The following is an 18,004-nucleotide window of genomic DNA, read 5'->3' on the forward strand; positions in this document are numbered from 1 at the left end:
ATACTTATTACCTTGTAAACAATTGGCAAATCAAATAAATAAATAAATAAATAAATAAATAAACTTCTGCCACCTACTAAGACCTCATTCTGTCTCATGGTTCATTGAATAAACCCAATGGCTTTCCAGAATACAATGCGTTCTAAGCAACCACAACTTTCTTTCAAATCCAATTAATTATATTGGTGTGCAAAACATTATCCTTCAGCTAATGAATGAGGGTCGTAACATTTATTCAATTTTCCGTAGCCTACACTTAACCAGGATCACTTCTTTTTTTTTGTTTGGTTTTTGCTCATAAATTATGGAAAGTTTCTTGCATGCATTCCTCTACTCAAATCAAAAGGCTTGCAAATGTAAATTCCTCTTTTCTTCCTGGCAAATGGAATAGGACCTGCTTTTGTGAATTATAAAACAAGCAAAACTATTTGCGGGCACAAAGCAAACCATTTTTTTCTAGATCAACAGACTGCATTGTCAATAAAGTATATTGCATGTATTTTGCAGCTAACTTTGCACAGGGTTGGATTAAAAGACCTCCAAGGTCCCTTCTAACTCTGTTAATTCTGTTACTTATCTTGGCTGGTCTTGAGAAAAAAGGGGATCTAATCTGATTTCTTTTTGGGTGAGAGATCACTAAAAAATCCTAAGGTTGTACTCTAGGCTGAGAAATGTTTGTCTGTCTGTCTCTCTGTCTGTCTGTCTGTCTCTCCCTCCCTCCTTCCCTCCCGCTTATCTATCTATCTATCTATCTATCTATCTATCTATCTATCTATCTATCTATCTATCTATCTATCTATCTTCTATCTATCCTGCCTGCCTGCCTACCTACCTACCTATCTATCTACATATCAACTGTCTATCTATAATCTGTCTGTCTATCTATCTATCTATCTATCTATCTATCTATCTATCTATCTATCTATCTATCTATCTATCTATCTAATTATCTATCATCACTGCCTGTCTGCCTGCCTGCCTGCCTGCCTATCTATCTATATATCTGTCTGCCTGCCTATCTATCTATCATCTGTCTATATCTGTCTGTCTGTCTGTCTGTCTGTCTCCTGGAAGAGGTCAAGAGCTAAATTCTTGCTACTGGCTATTTCTCTAGCAACAGAACCTGCTTTCTCCTTAGGGGGAAAATGCAAAAACCCTTAAACTTAGAGGTTTAAATCTAAGGGAAAATCTCTCAGGGACCCTCTATGAAACTTTGTGGTTAAAATCCCCTGACAAACTCCTTTTCACTTTTTCTTGCAAATCCTGGTAGTATTTTTTTTTAATCCCACCGCTGTTGCAGTGGGCAACTAAACATGGCCTCTTGGGTTGACAATATGTGATCAACGTTTTTGCTTTTCATAAACTCTTCACACTGGAACAACTTGCCTCCAGAAGTTGTGATATAGAGTTTCCTGCCTGAGCAAGGGGGTGGAATAGAAGACCTCCAAGCACCATTCCAACTCTGTTATTCTATGTACATGATTTTTTTGAAACTGGAAAAGCTATAACATTTGGACACAGAACATCTCCTCCAGCACTGAATTACAATCTCCAGGAGTTGCTCCTTAACTAGAAAACCCCACCAAGGTGTATATAGGTAGTCCTTGACTTACAACCCCAATGGAGCCCAATATTTCTATGGTTAAGTGAGACATTTGTTAAGTGAGTTATGCCCCATTTTATGACCTTTGTTGTTAGTAACATGGTTGTTAAGTGAATCTGGCTTCCTTATTGACTTTGCTTATCAGAAGGTCGCAAAACGGGAGCATGTAACCTTGGGACATAGCGATGGTCATAAGTATGAACCAGTTTCCTGTAAGCATTGGGCTTTTCCCCTTCAACAGAAAAGAATGAACTTCTGAAAACCAGGGGTTTCAAAAGGAATCCTTTATTGAAAGGGATTTAAACCCAACACTAGGCAAAGCAGAATCTAAGATGCTTCCAGGCATACAGTCATAGATAAAGGAAGTTAGAACCCCTCCCCTTATTGAGATGTGGATTTAGTCAAACAAAGAACCAACATGTTAATTCCCCCCTCCTCTTCTCTGGGAATGTATCTTAGCAGAGTTCCCAGGAGTGTCTTCCAGAGCTGGAATTTTTATGGTCCCTTCTCATCTTGTTATCTCTTCAAGAGGTGACAAGTTTCTAGACATCTGGCTCCACTCCTCCAGTTGTATATCATATGCAAGTTATACAGAATCAATATATTCAGGTTACATCAAAAAGGATTACTTGTACCAACTTCCCGCCTCCCCTTCTTCTTCCATTGAAGAATGGCAGATACATGGATCTGACATTGCCAAGGGTCTGAATTTTGATCACATGATGGCGGGGCTGCTTGCTACAAAGGTCGTGAGTGTGAAAAATGCTCATAGGTCACTTTTTTTCAGTGCCGTTGTAACTTTGAATGGTCACTAAATGAACTGTGGTAAATCGAGGTCTGCCTGTACTCTGGTCTCAACCTTCTCCCCATTTGCCTGAAGTTTTCCACCCTGCCGATCTACCAGATTCTGTGGAGCTTTAAAATGCAGTATAAATCCAGTCAGATGTTGTTTATTCACACATTTTCAGTGCAAAGCAATTCCATTCTCCCAAACACTTGGCTGCAAACCTTTTTTGTTTGTTTGTTTGTTTATGGGAAAGATTTTTATATAGTCTTCAGCCAAAAAGAAAAAGAAAGAAAGAAAGCTTTCAGAGTAGCTTAGCAAAATCAATAATGTATCTAGTCAGGCCTCTCCCTCAGGCTTACAATGTAAAAGATTTGAAAAGAAGGGTAGGGAAATCAACCCAGGGATGGTTCTTGATCTTTAGTGGGTAAAGAGATAATTCAGTCAAGCTCTTTGTTTTGTTCTTCTATAATGCCTGGATCGTAGAACACAAATGATCTTGGAGAACAGTGGTGGGATTTAAATTGTTTTACTGCCGGTTCTGTGGGCGTGGCTTGGCGAGCGTGGCATGGCTTGGCGGGCGTGGCAGGAGAAGGTTACTGCAAAATCCCATTCCCTCCCCACCCCACTAACCTGCTTTCCAGCTGTATTCTCCTCTGCAGGGCAACAAAAGAAGACCCAGATGATCAGCTGGGACTCAGGAGGCAGAGAATAGATGAGGGTGGGGCCAGTCAGAGGTGGGATTTGCCAGTTCTCCAAACTACTCAGAATTTCCGCTACTGGTTCTCCAGAACTGGTCAGAACCTACTGAATGCCACCTTTGTTGGAGAACATAGAATCAGAATTAAAACAGAGGTGGAAGGGACCTTGGAGGTCTTCTAGTCCAGCCCCCTGAGCAAGCAGGAGATACTATACCATTTCAGACAAGTATCTGTCCAGTCTCTTCTTGAAAAATATCCAGTGATGAAGAACTCACAATGTCTGAAGGCAACCTGTTCCACTGGTTAATTGTTCTCACTGTTAGGAAGTTTCTCCTTAATTCCAGGTTGCTTCCCTCCTTGATTAGTTTCCATCCATTGTTTCTTGTCTTTCCTTCTGCTTTGGAAAATACGTTGACCCTTTTCTTTGTGGCAGCCTCTCAAATATTGAAACACTGCTACCGTGTCACCCCCAGTCCTTCTTTTCTCTAGACTAGCCAAACCCAATTCTTGCAACCGTTTTTCATATGTTTTAGTCTCCAGGCCTTAAATCATCTTAGTTGCTCTTCTCTGCACTTTTTCCAAAGTCTCAACATCCTTTTTTTGTAACGTGGTGACCAAAACTGGATGCAGTATTCCAGGTACTAAGGCTTTATAAAGCGGTGCTAATACTTCACGTGATTTTGATTCTATGCCTCTGTTTCTACAACCAAGGATTGTATTAGCATTTTTTTGGCTGCTGCTGCACATTGCTGGCTCATGTTTCCTAGTAAAGGAATCCATGGTTACATCAACACACACACACACACACACACACACACACACACACACACGGGCCAGCCAGTCTCTGCTTAACACCTCCTTCAAAGGAGACATCAAGATCTTTCAAAGCAATCAGGTCCATTGATAAACAGCTCATAAATATTAGGAGATCTTTCTTGGGGTACAACTCTATATCCTTATAAGGTGATGGACTAGCCTACAGCAGAGCTTGGTTTATGGTTCAGCACATTGAGAAGACAGAGAAAAGAAAAGAAAAGAAAAGGGCGTCATATTTGTCAGGCCCCAGCATATAACTTTTATATACTGTTGTTGCACTCTAACCCCATCTAGTGGCCAGAGAGACAAAATACCAATTATATTGTCTTGAAGCTGACCCAACCCATTTTACCCATCAGCCCTCACTCTCAAACCAAGTGCACGCTGGGACGCCAGACTCCATTTCCTTTAGCATTTGGAGAAGGCAGAAACACAAAGAAGAATCCATCTTAATCTGTGACACATGGTCATCCAAGGACAAACCCACATCCCACACACAGAACATCGCTGGTGAGATTTAAATTGCTTGTATTTATTAATTGTTACATTCAGCAGTAGCTCAATACTGTCTATCTTGGTTTGTATCCCTATTTTCCCCAGTTTCACCATATCCTGTTCTTTCAATAAAGCATTCAGATCTATACACATAGTCTGTTTTATTGGAGGATAGTTGGGTTTAGCTGCATGTCGAGCTGCACACAGACTAACGTGTAGTGAGGATAGAACAATCCTAGCAGGTTGTATGAATCAGGCGATCCTATGAACCTGTAAAATGATCTTCGGTCCAACAGCATGTTTATGTGAACCCCCAACCCACCCTATCAGATTTGGCATATGAAAACAATCAAGGCCACCACTGGGGGGCAGCCAAGAAGCTTTGGATATCCCTCTGCTGCCATTTAGTGGTCATTTAATTCAATGAAGATATTGTGTATGACAAGAGATTGTTTTTCCCTAAATGGCTTTAATTCGACTCACTTACCCACTTTGCAATATAATCATTTCTCTTTGTTGTCACATTAAAAAATTGCAGTTTGGACATCTGGGTTTAAGGGTGTGCACCTTCCAATATTGCCTCAGGTGTGTCTACCTTACAGATAAGTTTATTTCACATTTTTTTTCTTTTATCTCCGAGTCATTAATTTCTTCCCTCTAGCCTAATTATGTTAGCTTTGTGTTGGATCATGTTAGCTTCAGCAAAATCAACCTTAATTATGTTGTGTGAGTTGCTTGGTTGCAATCCTTTATACCTGATGGTATTGTGAAAAATGTGTTCCTGAATCCCTCATCCCCCCCGCCCCCCGTCAAATGTTAAGTATACCTGAGCTCAGAAACTTAGTGTGTTTAGTAAATCTGGTTGGCATGTGGATGGGAGACCACCAGGAAATCACAGAACTGGAGAATAAGAGGGGGAGACCCTTTCCATAACATGCCAAGAAAACTCATTACAGATAACCCTCAAGTTACAACTGTTTGTTTAGTGGCCGTTCGAAGTTACAGTGACACTGAAAAAGTGATTTATGACTGCGTTTCACACTTACAATCATTGCAGCATCCTCGTTGTTAAGTTTGGAGAATAAGGAGACCAGACATCTGACCAGTGACTTCAACTCTTTAATAATAACAGGAATCAGAATGGAACAGAGCAATGCTATGGGCAGCAGTAACCCTTTTATAGGGTTAGCTGCTGCCTTATTAACCAATGAAAATGTGCAACAGGTTCCAACAACTGACCAATAAGGACAGTCCCAAAAGTGGCCAATCAGGGACTGGTTCTGGCCCAATCCCAAGTTGTTGTACAAGGACCAATCAAGTGTGCAGGTTTTCAACCCCTAATTTGCATTTAGGTTATTCACTTTTATTGATTCACAACACCCCTCCCCCTTGGGTTCCGTTTGAGGGGAGCTGTGATAAAATCCTCAAGATAGGCAGGCCGTTTGGTCTGCCTGGATGATTTCGAGGCTCCACCGGTTTTGTCTAATGTCCGGTTCCGGTGGAGCGTTTGGATGACCATTGTTAAGTTCTATTTCGCTGCACGGCGATTCCGTGCTGCATTCACTGTGGATGTCTCTGCTGCTGCGTGTTTCTTCGGGGTTTTGCAGTTCGTTTTCCCCTGTATTAAAGTTCCCTGAAGACATCAACTCCCTCCCCGCTTCACGTTCCAGTGCTTCGCTGGGCTGTAGGGCTCCCGTTGACCCGCTATTAGTTATATCAAAGTCAATTCCCTCGATACTCCCTCCCCCTTGAGTTGTTGAACCGGGGAAGTCATGGCCGCTGGGTGATAATCTCGATCGGAGTTGGTCTATGTGGCGTTTCCACACCCTCCCATCGTCTGTTAGCAGGCAGTAAGATCTAGGCCCGGTGAGGTGGGTATCCATAACGGGTCGCCGGAAAAGTTTTTGGCAAAGATTAAATCGCCTACCTTAAATTCCCGGCATTTGCTGCTGAAGCCGACAGGTTTTTCTGGTGCGAAAGCGGGGTGGAGCCGGTCAAGGTGCGATCGTATTTTCCGCCCCATAAGAAGTTCAGCGGGTGTTTTGTTGGTTACGCTGTGGGGCGTGATGTGCTGCAATAAGAGGATTCGATTGATTTTCTCGTCGATGTTGCCAAATTCCATTTTATGCAGGGTCTTTTTCACAAATTGTACCATGCGTTCTGCACGTCCATTCGCCGCAGGGTTCGCGGGCGAGATCAGCGCATGGCGGATGCCCCGATCAGCCAGATATTGTTCAAAAGGCAATGCCGTGAACTGCGGGCCGTTGTCCGAGACCAACACGTCCGGAAATCCGTGCGTGGCAAATAGTCTGTTTAATTTATTAATAACTGAGTCAGTTGTAGTTGTGTGCATTCGATGAATTTCGAGCCAGTTGGAATAGGCGTCGACTGTAATCAGGAAAGTGTGACCTTTGGTAGGCCCCACAAAGTCAATATGAATACGGGACCACGGTCCCCTCGGTGTTTCCCATTCGGTTGGGATTGCTTTCGGTGGGGCGTTGCTGATGTCCTGGCAACGTTGGCACGTAGCGACCCAGGCCTCGATTCTTTTGTCGATTCCTGGCCACCAAGCGTAGCTGCGTGCGAGTGATTTCATCCGCACAATGCCCGGATGTCCCTCATGCAATACCGCCAGCACAGTCTGTTGCAATTTGGTAGGGATTACGACTCGATCGCCCCACAAGATACAGCCTTTTTGGGAAAACAGCTCGGTTTGGCGGGCTTTGAAGGGCGCCCATTCAGGTGCAATTTGGTCCGTCGGCCACCCCCGTTCAACCCAGCGTAGTATGTGTTGCAGAACTGGGTCACGTTTTGTTTCAAAAGCAATGTCTCTAGCCGTCAAGGGTGGTGCCTGTAGAGTTTCAATCTGTAGTGTTGAGAGGGTTGGGGCTGGATCCACAACAGCGTCTGGGAGCAGTGTTCTGCTCAATGCATCGGCGTGGAGAATCGATTTCCCCGGGCGGTGCTGCAAAGTGTAGTTGTAGGCCGCCAGGAATTCAGACCAACGGGTCATTCTGGGGGACAATATATACGGGGTTGGTTTATTACCCGCAATGATCCCCAGTAGCGGTTTATGATCAGTGATTATTGTAAATGCACGGCCATAAACATATTCGTGAAATCTTTTAACTGCAGCAACAATAGCTAAAGCTTCTTTGTCCAGCTGACTATAATTGCGTTCAGCTTTAGCTAAGGTTCGCGAAAAAAAACGCGATGGGGGCTTCCGCTCCGTTTGGTAACACGTGGGCCAGAATTGCCCCAACCCCAAAAGGTGATGCATCACACGTGATAGTGAGCGGCAGAGTCTCGTTGTACTGCATAAGTACTGAATCAGAAGTTAGCAATTTCTTTACTTGTTGGAAAGCATGTTGTTCCCGTTGTCCCCAAACCCACGTTGCTTTTTTGTCTAATAGTCTATGCAATGGTTCAGCTACTGTTGCTTTGTGGGGTAAAAACACATTATAGAAATTGATAAATCCAAGAAACGCCTGTAGGTCTGCCCTGTTCCTCGGAGTGGGTGCCTGTTTAATTGCCCGTAATTTGTCTTCGGTGGGATGAATTCCTTGGCTGTCCAGGAGGTATCCCAAAAATTCTACTTTTTCGGTACATAAGTGGCATTTATCTTTTTTTTACTCTGAGGCCTGCATTTTGGAATCTTCGTAAAACCTCTCTGAGTCGTTTTTCTAGGGTGTCTTTGTTAGGTGCGGCGATGAGTACATCGTCGAAATATGGGACAACGCCTTTTATCCCTTGTAACAACCTTTCCATTAAACTCTGGAAGATTCCAGGGGCGACGCTTACTCCGAATTGGAGCCGGTTGCATTTAAATGCGCCCCTATGTGTTATGATCGTTTGCGCCTCGGCTGTGGTTGGGTCTACAGGCAATTGTTGATATGCCTGGGCTAAATCTAGTTTGGCAAAAACTTTCCCGCCGCCCAGAGAATGGAGTAAGTGTTGCACTACCGGTACTGGATAAGCACTTTGCTGCAGTGCGTGGTTTAATGTGGCCCGGTAGTCTCCGCAAATTCTTAGGGACCCATCAGGCTTGATTGGCGTCACTATGGGGGTTTCCCAACGGGCGTGGTCGGTGGGTTCCAGTACGCCCTGCGCTATCAGCTTATCGAGTTGTTCGTCGATTTTAGGCTTTAAGGCGAATGGCACCCGATGCGGCTTAAGGCGGATGGGTGCTATTTCAGGGTTCAAGTTAAACGAGATTGGGGTCCCCTTATACTTGCCTAGTCCGTTCGCGAAAACGTCTTGGAATTCTTGCACGAGTGCTTCCTCCCAATCGACGCTTTCGGCCTTGTGGACTCCGGCTACAGTGATTCCGAGCGGCCTGAACCATTGCAGGCCTAGAAGACTAGGCCTGTCTCAATCCACGACAGTCAGTGGTAGTGCGACGGTGCGGTCCTTGAATGAGACCTGGAATCTGCGGGACCCGTCGACGGGAATTCGGTTGCCCTGATAGTCTTTGAGTATAACCCTCTGAGGGTTAAGGTCTTGGCGGCGGATCGTTGGAAGGAGCTGTTGGAGCGTTTTCCACGACACCATCGAGAGGGAAGATCCCGAGTCTACCTCCATCACGCAAGGTTTGTTTTCGATGGCTACTTTTACTCGGATTTTCCCGGCATCAAGGGATGTAGCGTGGCCTATGGTGATTGTTTGGTGGGTCTCTTCCCGCCTGGTTTCCTCACGCCTGGTGGAAGTGGTGGACGGTTTGTTTCTGTAGGAGTGGTTCACTTTTTCTCGGTGTGTGCGAAGAATCCGGAAGACTGGAATTCGGCCTGTCGAGGTTTGGAGTTCTGTTTGCTTCTGCAAACCTTTGCGATGTGACCGCGTCTCCGCAATGGCGGCAAAGTGCGTCCAAGGAATTTGCAGCCGGATCGTGGGTGATTTGCTCCACAGCCGCACACGGTCGAAATGAGTGTTGTGAGGACTGGTCTCTCTCCGTTCGAAGTCGGTTGACCTCTTCCTCATCGCTGTCGGACGGGACTCTAGGTCTTCGTGGTGAGTTGATACCGGGTGTCTCTCTGAGCGAGGCGAGGTATCAGTAGCGAGTTTACGTTGTGGTGCGTTGGTGCGGCGCATTTGGGCTGCCGATTTCTTTGTCGCCTCTGCTGCCGAGGCTTCTTTAAGGGCATCGGTGAGGCTGATGTCCCCCTTAGCCATAATTTTACTCTGGATCGTGCCGTCTTCTAGGCCCAGAACGAGGCGGTCCCGGAGGGCTTCTTCTAGGTCTGTAAATCCGCAGAGGCCTCCTAGGTTGCGGAGGTCCGCGATGTAATTGGCAAGGCTTTCGCCCTTCCGTTGGTCCCTCTGGTAATATTCGTGTCTTCTTACTAGGGTTGGCACGGAAGGCGCGTAGTGAGCCCTTAGTAGCGGCTCGAGGACGTCCCAGTCCATTTATTTTACCTCTGCTGGCTTGGCAAGTGATTTTGCCATCTTAAACACGGTTGGCCCGCAGTGAGTTAGAAAGATAGCTCTTTTTTTGCCGGTTGTTGCATCTTTCAAATTGTTGGTTTCTAGAAACATCTGGAAACGATCCATGTAGGCCTCCCAATCTTCGGTCTCTGGATTGAATGGAGCGGGTGGTACGGCACCGCTGGCCATGTTGCCGTTGATGGTGCGTGTTTGACCACGTGCTCTGCTAGTTGCTCTGTAGATTAGTCAGCTCTTCGGTCTCCGAATCCCACCCTCGTCACCAGTGTTAAGTTTGGAGAATAAGGAGACCAGACATCTGACCAGTGACTTCAACTCTTTAATAATAACAGGAATCAGAATGGAACAGAGCAATGCTATGGGCAGCAGCAACCCTTTTATAGGGTTAGCTGCTGCCTTACTAACCAATGAAATGTGCAACAGGTTCCAACTACTGACCAATAAGGACAGTCCCAAAAGTGGCCAATCAGGGACTGGTTCTGGCCCAATCCCAAGTTGTTGTACAAGGACCAATCAAGTGTGCAGGTTTTCAACCCCTAATTTGCATTTAGGTTATTCACTTTTATTGATTCACAACACTCGTGTTCAAAATTTGGAACACTTGACAATCGACTCATATTTATGATGGTTGTGGTATCCCTTTTGCGACCTTCTGACAAGCAAAGCCAGTGGGTTTCCCTTAACAACCGTGTTACTAAATTTAACAACTGCAGTGATTCGCTTAACAATAATGGCAAGAAAGGTCCTAAAACGGGGCGAAAATGTTCATTTAAGATGTGTTTCGCTTAGCAATCATACTTTGGGACTTCATTATGGTCGCAATCAAAGATTACCTGAGATTTAGACTGAGGCTATTGAAAGGATAGGCTTCTCAAACTCAACCTGGCTTGAAGATGAAAACCAACATCCTGTTTGATTTCAAAACCAATTCAGCAAAAAAGTCTATAGAGATTTTCAGTCCTTCAGGTCATGATTATCCCAAAGGTGCTTTTTTTTTCAGGAGGCAAGTGGACTTTCTTGTTTTTTTCCTTTCTTTTGAAGACGTTTTGCTTCTCATCCAAGAAGTTTCTTCAGCTCTGATAGGATAGTGGAGAATGGAAGGATTTATATTCTTTGCAGACAGCTTGGTCATTTGCATCCTTTTAGTGAGTCGTTGAGGCCACTTGGAGGTTTATCTGTGTCCTCAGGGTCACCTGAATTGTGCTTCTGATTCCCATAGTCTGCAATTTTCCTCTGAAAATCCATTCCTTTTTTCCACACCACTCAAAGGGTGTTCATCCCAAATTGTATAGCTAAAAGTCTGTACAGATTCTCAGTCATGTAGGTCATGGTGGTCTCAAAGGACAAATTCCTTGTGTGTCCAATCACACTTGACCAATAAAGAATTCTATTCTATAATATATTATAAAGTCCAGTTGTCCAGTCCAGACAAGAAAGTCCAGTTGCCTCCTGAAAAAGCACTTTTGGGACAATCAATTCAGCAGTTTGTGCCTTGACAATCTGTCAACTTGGTTTGGGTCATTTTCTAGGAATTATCTGCTTAGTTTGCCACCAGGCTGTGCTCTTACACTACATATTCACATTCCATGCACTCATTTTTCTACTCCCAATGTATTTATTCAGCAGACCAAACATGGTAAGCGCCAGGCGTGAGTCGTGCAATGTCATAAGAAAATGCTGAATCATTAATGCGAAGGTAACTTCAAATTTCATCTCGACGGAAACTCTGTGGTTTTTTTTAAAAAAATTTCCCTTTCCTGACATCCACACAAAGCTTGCAAGCAGGTCCAACTCTTGTAATCAAATGCAGGGAGTAAGAAAGAGATCCTAGCAAGATAGACAGAATTTAGTTCTGACCACAGACTCCACTAATGAATCAACTTGGCTTGGATTATTTATATAATGAAAGAGTAGTCATCAACCCTTTCTTTTTTTAAGAGACCCAAGACTGTGCTGCCAATATTCCGTGGCAAGCTGCTGAATGACAATGGAACCATTTTTAGTTAAAAATGTCAAGCCACATAAAATAATGTCTTAAGCTTTTAAAAGGATAGAAAATATTTCTAGCTCGGGTGGTAGATGTTGGCGATGGTTTGTTCTCCGATATTGCTGTTCAGAGGTGGTATTCAGCAGGTTCTGACCAGTTCTGGAGAACCGGTAGCGGAAATTTTGAGTAGTTTGGAGCCGTCAAACACCACCTTCTTTCTGACCGTGAGAACAATCAACCAATGGAACATCTTGCCCTCGGAAGTTGTGGGAGCGCCATCATTTGAGACTTCAAGAAGAGATTGGACTGCCATTTGTCAAAAATGGTGTAGGGTCTCCCGCTTGGGTGGGGGGGGGTTGGACTAGATGATCTACAAGGTCCCTTCCAACTCTGATGATCTGTTATCTGGTACTGCCTCTGACTGGCCACGCCCCCATCTATTCTCCGCCTCCCGAGTCCCAGCTGATTGGCTGGGTCTTCTTTGGTTGCCCTGCACAGGAGAACGGAGCTGGAAAGCAGGTTAGTGGGGTGGGGAGGGAATGGAGATTTTTCAGTATCCTTCCCCTGCCATGCCCACCAAGCTACACCCCCCACACCATGCCCACCAAGCTCTCAAGTTCATCCTCTGAACGTTTCATCATTGGACTAGATAACATCATCAGCTCATAAGGAATCACCAGGTCAACTTAATATCAGAATAGAGCTGGAAGGGACCTTGGAGGTCTTCTAATCCAGCCCCCTGCTCAAGTAGGAGACCCTATACCATTTGAGACAAGTGGCTGTCCAGTCTCTTCTTAAAAACAACCAGTGATGAAGCACCCACATCTTCTGAAGGCTAATCTGTTCCACTGGTCAATTTTCCTAACTGTTAGGAAGTTTCTCCTGAATTCCAGATTGCTTCTTTCCTTGATTATTTCCCATCCATTGTTTCTTGTCCTGTCCTCTGGTGCTTTGGAAAAATAAATTGACTCCCTCTTTTTTGTGGCAGCCTCTCAAATACTGGAATACTGCTAACATGTCCTCCCTAGTCCTTCTTTTCTTTAGATTAGCCAAACTCAAATCCTTAAGAATCTTGCAACCAGTCGATCAAATGACCAGCCAACCATGTGACCACATAAGACCAATATAAGTGGAGGAGAACTGAAAGAAGACGCTTCAACTGATGTCCCGCTGATGATATTACAGCAAGCTCAGAGAACAAGCCACCATCAACAATGTCTTAAGCTTCCAGTGCTTGATGTGGTGCAATAAAATAGAAAATCCCTAGATTTTAGTTCACCCTCAGCTGTGGATGCTTCTGGAGTGGCTTTGATCCAATTTTTGAGGTCTTGGGGAAAGGCATTATTGTCCAAAACCCACTGTCAGGATTCCAGCAATCGCTCTAATTAAATCATGATTCTTGAGCCAAACTTCAAAAAACTTCAAAGGATTTAATTGAGGCGATGTACTGGCACTGCCCTGTATGAAGCCAACTCTGGCATACGTAATTTACAGTCACTTGGCACCCTGTTTCCCCCTCCCCCCCCAGGTATAAACCAGATTCTCCAATTGAGCATGTTCACGGGCTGCATGTCATCATTCACATTCTCCAATTAAATATATTCATGGGCAAAAGCCCTAGTATTTTAGTTACAATCTTTTAAAGATAAGAGTTGGAATGTACTTTTGCTTTCAAACTGCTGCACTGCTCTTCCAGATTTCCTCCCCTTTTTTTTAATGGCAACTACTAAAACAGGCATAGGAATGTTTTATGAGTTGACACCCACACAATCCTCTTGTAGGGTCACCAGGAGTCCCGCTGGGATCCAAAGAGATTTTATCTTTGCTTTTACTCCCTCATAGGTCTTTTCTGTATTGATCCTGTAGTTTGACATAGCAGTCTTCCAAAATCTAGTGGGTTGTCACAAGGAAGAGGGAATCAAGTAACTCTTTGGACAGAGTTCAAAGAAGAACAGCAAGGATGACTGGGGTCCTGGAGACTGGAATGTGCTTGGGACGATTTGATAGCCCCAAGCTACAAATATTCTCTTCTTATCAGGTTTTTTTTTCCAGATTTCTTCTTTAGTTCATTTGCCTCATCTCTGTAGTGCCTCAAAGTTTAGGAACAACCACATTGCTTTCCACCAACCCATGGGCAACTTAGAGGGGTGGAATAGAGAGAAGAGGCAAACATCAACACCTGAATCCTAATGTCATTCCATATGTTATGTGAGTTACACATAGCTGGATGAAATTCTCGTTGTTTGCATTGTGACACCTTAATGCAAGAGATGTCCACGCAGCTTGAACATGGAATAATAAGACTGGAAGAGACCTTGGAGGTCTTTTAGTCCAACTTTCTGCCCATAGCAGAAGATGTTATACGGGACAAATGGCTATCCGGTCTCTTCTTGAAGACCTCCAGTGATGGAACATCCAGAACTTCCAGAAGCAAGCCGTTCCACTGATTTACTGTCAGGAAATTTCTCCTTAATTCTAGGTTGGGTCTCTCTTTAATGACCTTCCACCTGTTACTTCTTGTCTTACCTTCAGGTGCTTTGGCGAATAGGTCAACTACTTCCTCATGAAGTATTGGAAGACTGCTATCATGTCCCTCCAGTCCTTCATGAGACTAGACATACCTAGTCCCCTCAGTTGTTCATCATATGGTTTATCCTCATCAGAGGTGGTATTCAGCAGGTTCTGACCAGTTCGGGAGAACCAGTAGCGGAAATTTTGAGGAGTTTGGAGAACCAACAAATACCACCTTTGACTGGCCCCACGCCCATCTATTTCCTGCTTCCCATCCCAGCTGATCTTCTTTTGTTGCCCTGCACAGGAGAATGGAGCTGGAAAACAGGTTCGTGGGGTGGGGAAGGAATAGAGATTTTACAGTATCCTTCCCCTGCCACGCCCACCAAGCCATGCCCACCAAGCCACACCCACAGAACCAGTAGTAAAAAAATTCGAATCCCACCACTGATCCTCCTGACTCTTTATCATCTGTGTTGCTCTTTTCTCATTCTTGCTAGAGTCTCAATGTCGCTTTATATCATGATAACCAAAGCTGGACCCAATATTCCAAGAGTTGTCTTATCCAAACAGTATCAAGTGGCACTAAGACTTCATCTGACCTTGATATCATTCCTCTGTTGATGCAGCCTAGGACTGTGTTGGCTTTTTTAGCAGCTGCAGCACACTGTTGGCTCATATTTAAGTGATTGCCACTAGGATTCCTAAATCCCTCTCACAGTTTACTGCTGTTGACCCACATAGCATCTATTCTATACCTGTGCATTTGGTTTTTCCTGCATAAGTGCAAGATCTTATTTTTCACACCACTGAACTGCATCACGCTGGATAAGGCCCAATGCTCAGGATTGCAAAGATCTTTCTGGATCTTCTAAAGTGTCAGCTATTCCCCCCAGCTTGGTGTCACCTGCAAATTTGATGAATTCCCCTTCTCTCCCTTTTTGTCCTGCATGCTTTGATAGCCATCATAATTTTCTTATCCTTTTCTAATACTTCCCCCTTGTTCCCTTTGTTCTTGGGGCTGACTTGCTGGCAGAATTAGTAAATGAAAATAGAAGTATTTTCTCCCCCATCATCCAAATATTTTTGCAAGTTTAATTTAAAGCACGCTGGGTTGTTAAATGCTGAGCTCTAGAGTTTTGGGTTTTTTTTTGTTGTTTTTCAGTCCTAATATCTGTCAGGAATGTTGAGAAAATTACACTTTCCTGTCTTTTGGTTATTACTATTTTCTATAAACATACAAAATTAATCATGTTCTGCTGCAACCGGAAAGAGCAGATCCCATAAAATAAATAAAAACTGCATCTTCTGTCTCTATATATCCTATGGAAGAGGTGCCATATATAATTCATAACTCTGCTAGTGCACATTTTATCTGTTCTGTAGCATTTAATACTTTTATTATTATTGTTATTACAGCAGCAAGAAAGCTTTATCAGTATTAATGTCTGAGTTCCATTTCTAGCTCAGATAGGAGTTGCAACGAGCCCAAGATCACCCAACCTTTTCTTCTTTTCTCATCTGTTGCAAAAAAAGATACAGTAATTTTTGGTGGCTTGTGCCACTGAGACCGATTGCCAAACCTTATTCTAGTGTTCATTTACTCAATAAAATAAATGCAAGCACCACTGAGTGGAGTTAACATTTCTGCTTCTCCAAAGCACCTGAAGGCAGGACAAGAAGCAATGGATAGAAAATAATCAAGGAGAGAAGTAACCCAGAACTAATGAGAAACTTCCTGATAGTTAGAACAATTAATCAACAACTTGCCTTCAGAAGTTGTGAGTGCTCCAACATTGGAGGTTTTTAAGAAGAGATCGGACAACCATTCCAATGTCTGAAATGTATAGGGACTCCTGCTTGAGCAGGGAATTCAACTAGATTGGGGTCGACAAACTTTTGGACCTCAGGGACCACCAAACTCATAATTTTAAATCCCATGGACCACTAATATGAATTTTGACTGACAGTGGCTGCAGAAAAATTCCCTACCCCGTTTTCCTATTCTTTATTTGGGATCACAGGATACCATCTCCAGCTCCATTCTCAGGGGGGGCTGTGAGAGAGAGAGACCTTTGGATTCATGGAAGGAAAGCAGCAGAAGCAGCAGAAGTCTTTCTTTCTCTCCCCCAAACTCCGCCAGAAAGGAGTCTTTGACAGCACAGCCTCTTGGAGCAGGATGCCTTGCAGGGTCCCAAAGACTCATTTCTGGCAGAGTTTGGGGGAGAGAAAGAAAGACTTTTGCTGCTTCCCTTGTGTGCAGCCAAAAGCAGAAGAAGAAAGAAGTGGAAAGAAGCAGCCCGGTGGCCAGGCCAGATCCATCGGGCGAGTAGGGCAAATTCCCCCCCTCTGCCCTTTCACCTCTCCCCTACTTACCTCATATTGTTTGCAATGCAATGCAAGCCTTGTGTCCCCCACGGGCCATGTGGGCGGTGCAGCCTTGTGCTCCCGCGCAGCGTGGATTAATTGCTTTGGGGGATGCTTTGCGGGTGACGTTTTTTTGCGGACGACCAAAATTTTCTTGTGGACCACCAGTGGTCCCCGGCCCACTGGTTGGTGACCACTGAACTAGATGACCTCCAAGGTCCTTTCCAACTCTGTTATTTTGTTATTCTTCATATATTCTCCCCATATAAGTTCCAAATGTTTAGTATGAGGTGCATTCATTCCCCTCTCCATCTTTGTGATTTTTATATGTAACTCAGGGTGGTATGGTAGGTTGGGCTGAGAGATTGATTTGCTCAAAGTCTCCAAGCTGGCATTCATGCATAAGGTCAGACTAGAATTCACAGTCTCCGGTGATTGGCCCAACGTCACCCAGCTAGCTTTCATGCCTAAGGTGGGACTAGAACTCACAGTCTCCCGGTCATTGGCCCAACGTCACCCAGCTAGCTTTCATGCCTAAGGTGGGACTAGAATTCACAGTCTCCTGGTGATTGCCAAAAGTCACCCAGATAGCTTTCATGCCAAAGGTGGGACTAGAATTCACAGTCTCCTGGTGATTGCCAAAAGTCACTCAGCTAGCTTTCATGCCTAAGGTGGGACTAGAACTCACAGTCTCCTGGCCATTGGTCCAACGTCACCCAGCTAGCTTTCATGCCTAAGGTGGGACTAGAATTCACAGTCTCCTGGTGATTGCCAAAAGTCACCCAGCTAGCTTTCATGCCTAAGGTGGGACTAGAACTCACAGTCTCCTGGTGATTGGCCCAAAATCACCCAGCTAGCTTTCATGCCTAAGGTGGGACTAGAACTCACAGTCTCCTGGCCATTGGTCCACCGTCACCCAGCTAGCTTTCATGCCTAAGGTGGGACTAGAATTCACAGTCTCCTGGCCATTGGTCCAACGCCACCCAGCTAGCTTTCATGCCTAAGGTGGGACTAGAACTCACAGTCTCCTGGCCATTGGTCCAACGTCACCCAGCTGGCTTTCATGCCTAAGGTGGGACTAGAATTCACAGTCTCCTGGCCATTGGTCCAACGTCACCCAGCTAGCTTTCATGCCTAAGGTGGGACTAGAATTCACAGTCTCCTGGTGATTGCCAAAAGTCACCCAGCTAGCTTTCATGCCTAAGGTGGGACTAGAACTCACAGTCTCTTGGCCATTGGTCCAACGTCACCCAGCTAGCTTTCATGCATAAAGTGGGACTAGAACTCACAGTCTCCTGGTG

General features: G+C 44.5%; 1 long non-coding RNA gene across 1 annotated transcript in view; it reads left to right on the forward strand.

Annotated features, from left to right (window-relative positions):
- Nucleotides 1-4,294: 4,294 nt before the first annotated feature.
- Nucleotides 4,295-18,004, forward strand: part of LOC148131557 (uncharacterized) — a 40,532-nt gene continuing 26,822 nt past the window's right edge. Inside the window, exon 1 of the long non-coding RNA XR_015748397.1 lies at nucleotides 4,295-4,414. This is a non-coding gene — a long non-coding RNA (uncharacterized LOC148131557). The remainder of the gene's footprint in view (nucleotides 4,415-18,004) is intronic.

This window comes from Notechis scutatus, chromosome 3 (assembly GCF_049901735.1).
Source record: "Notechis scutatus isolate UNSWTSFEM ecotype Mainland chromosome 3, rNotScu1.2, whole genome shotgun sequence".
Classification (NCBI taxonomy): domain Eukaryota; kingdom Metazoa; phylum Chordata; class Lepidosauria; order Squamata; family Elapidae; genus Notechis; species Notechis scutatus.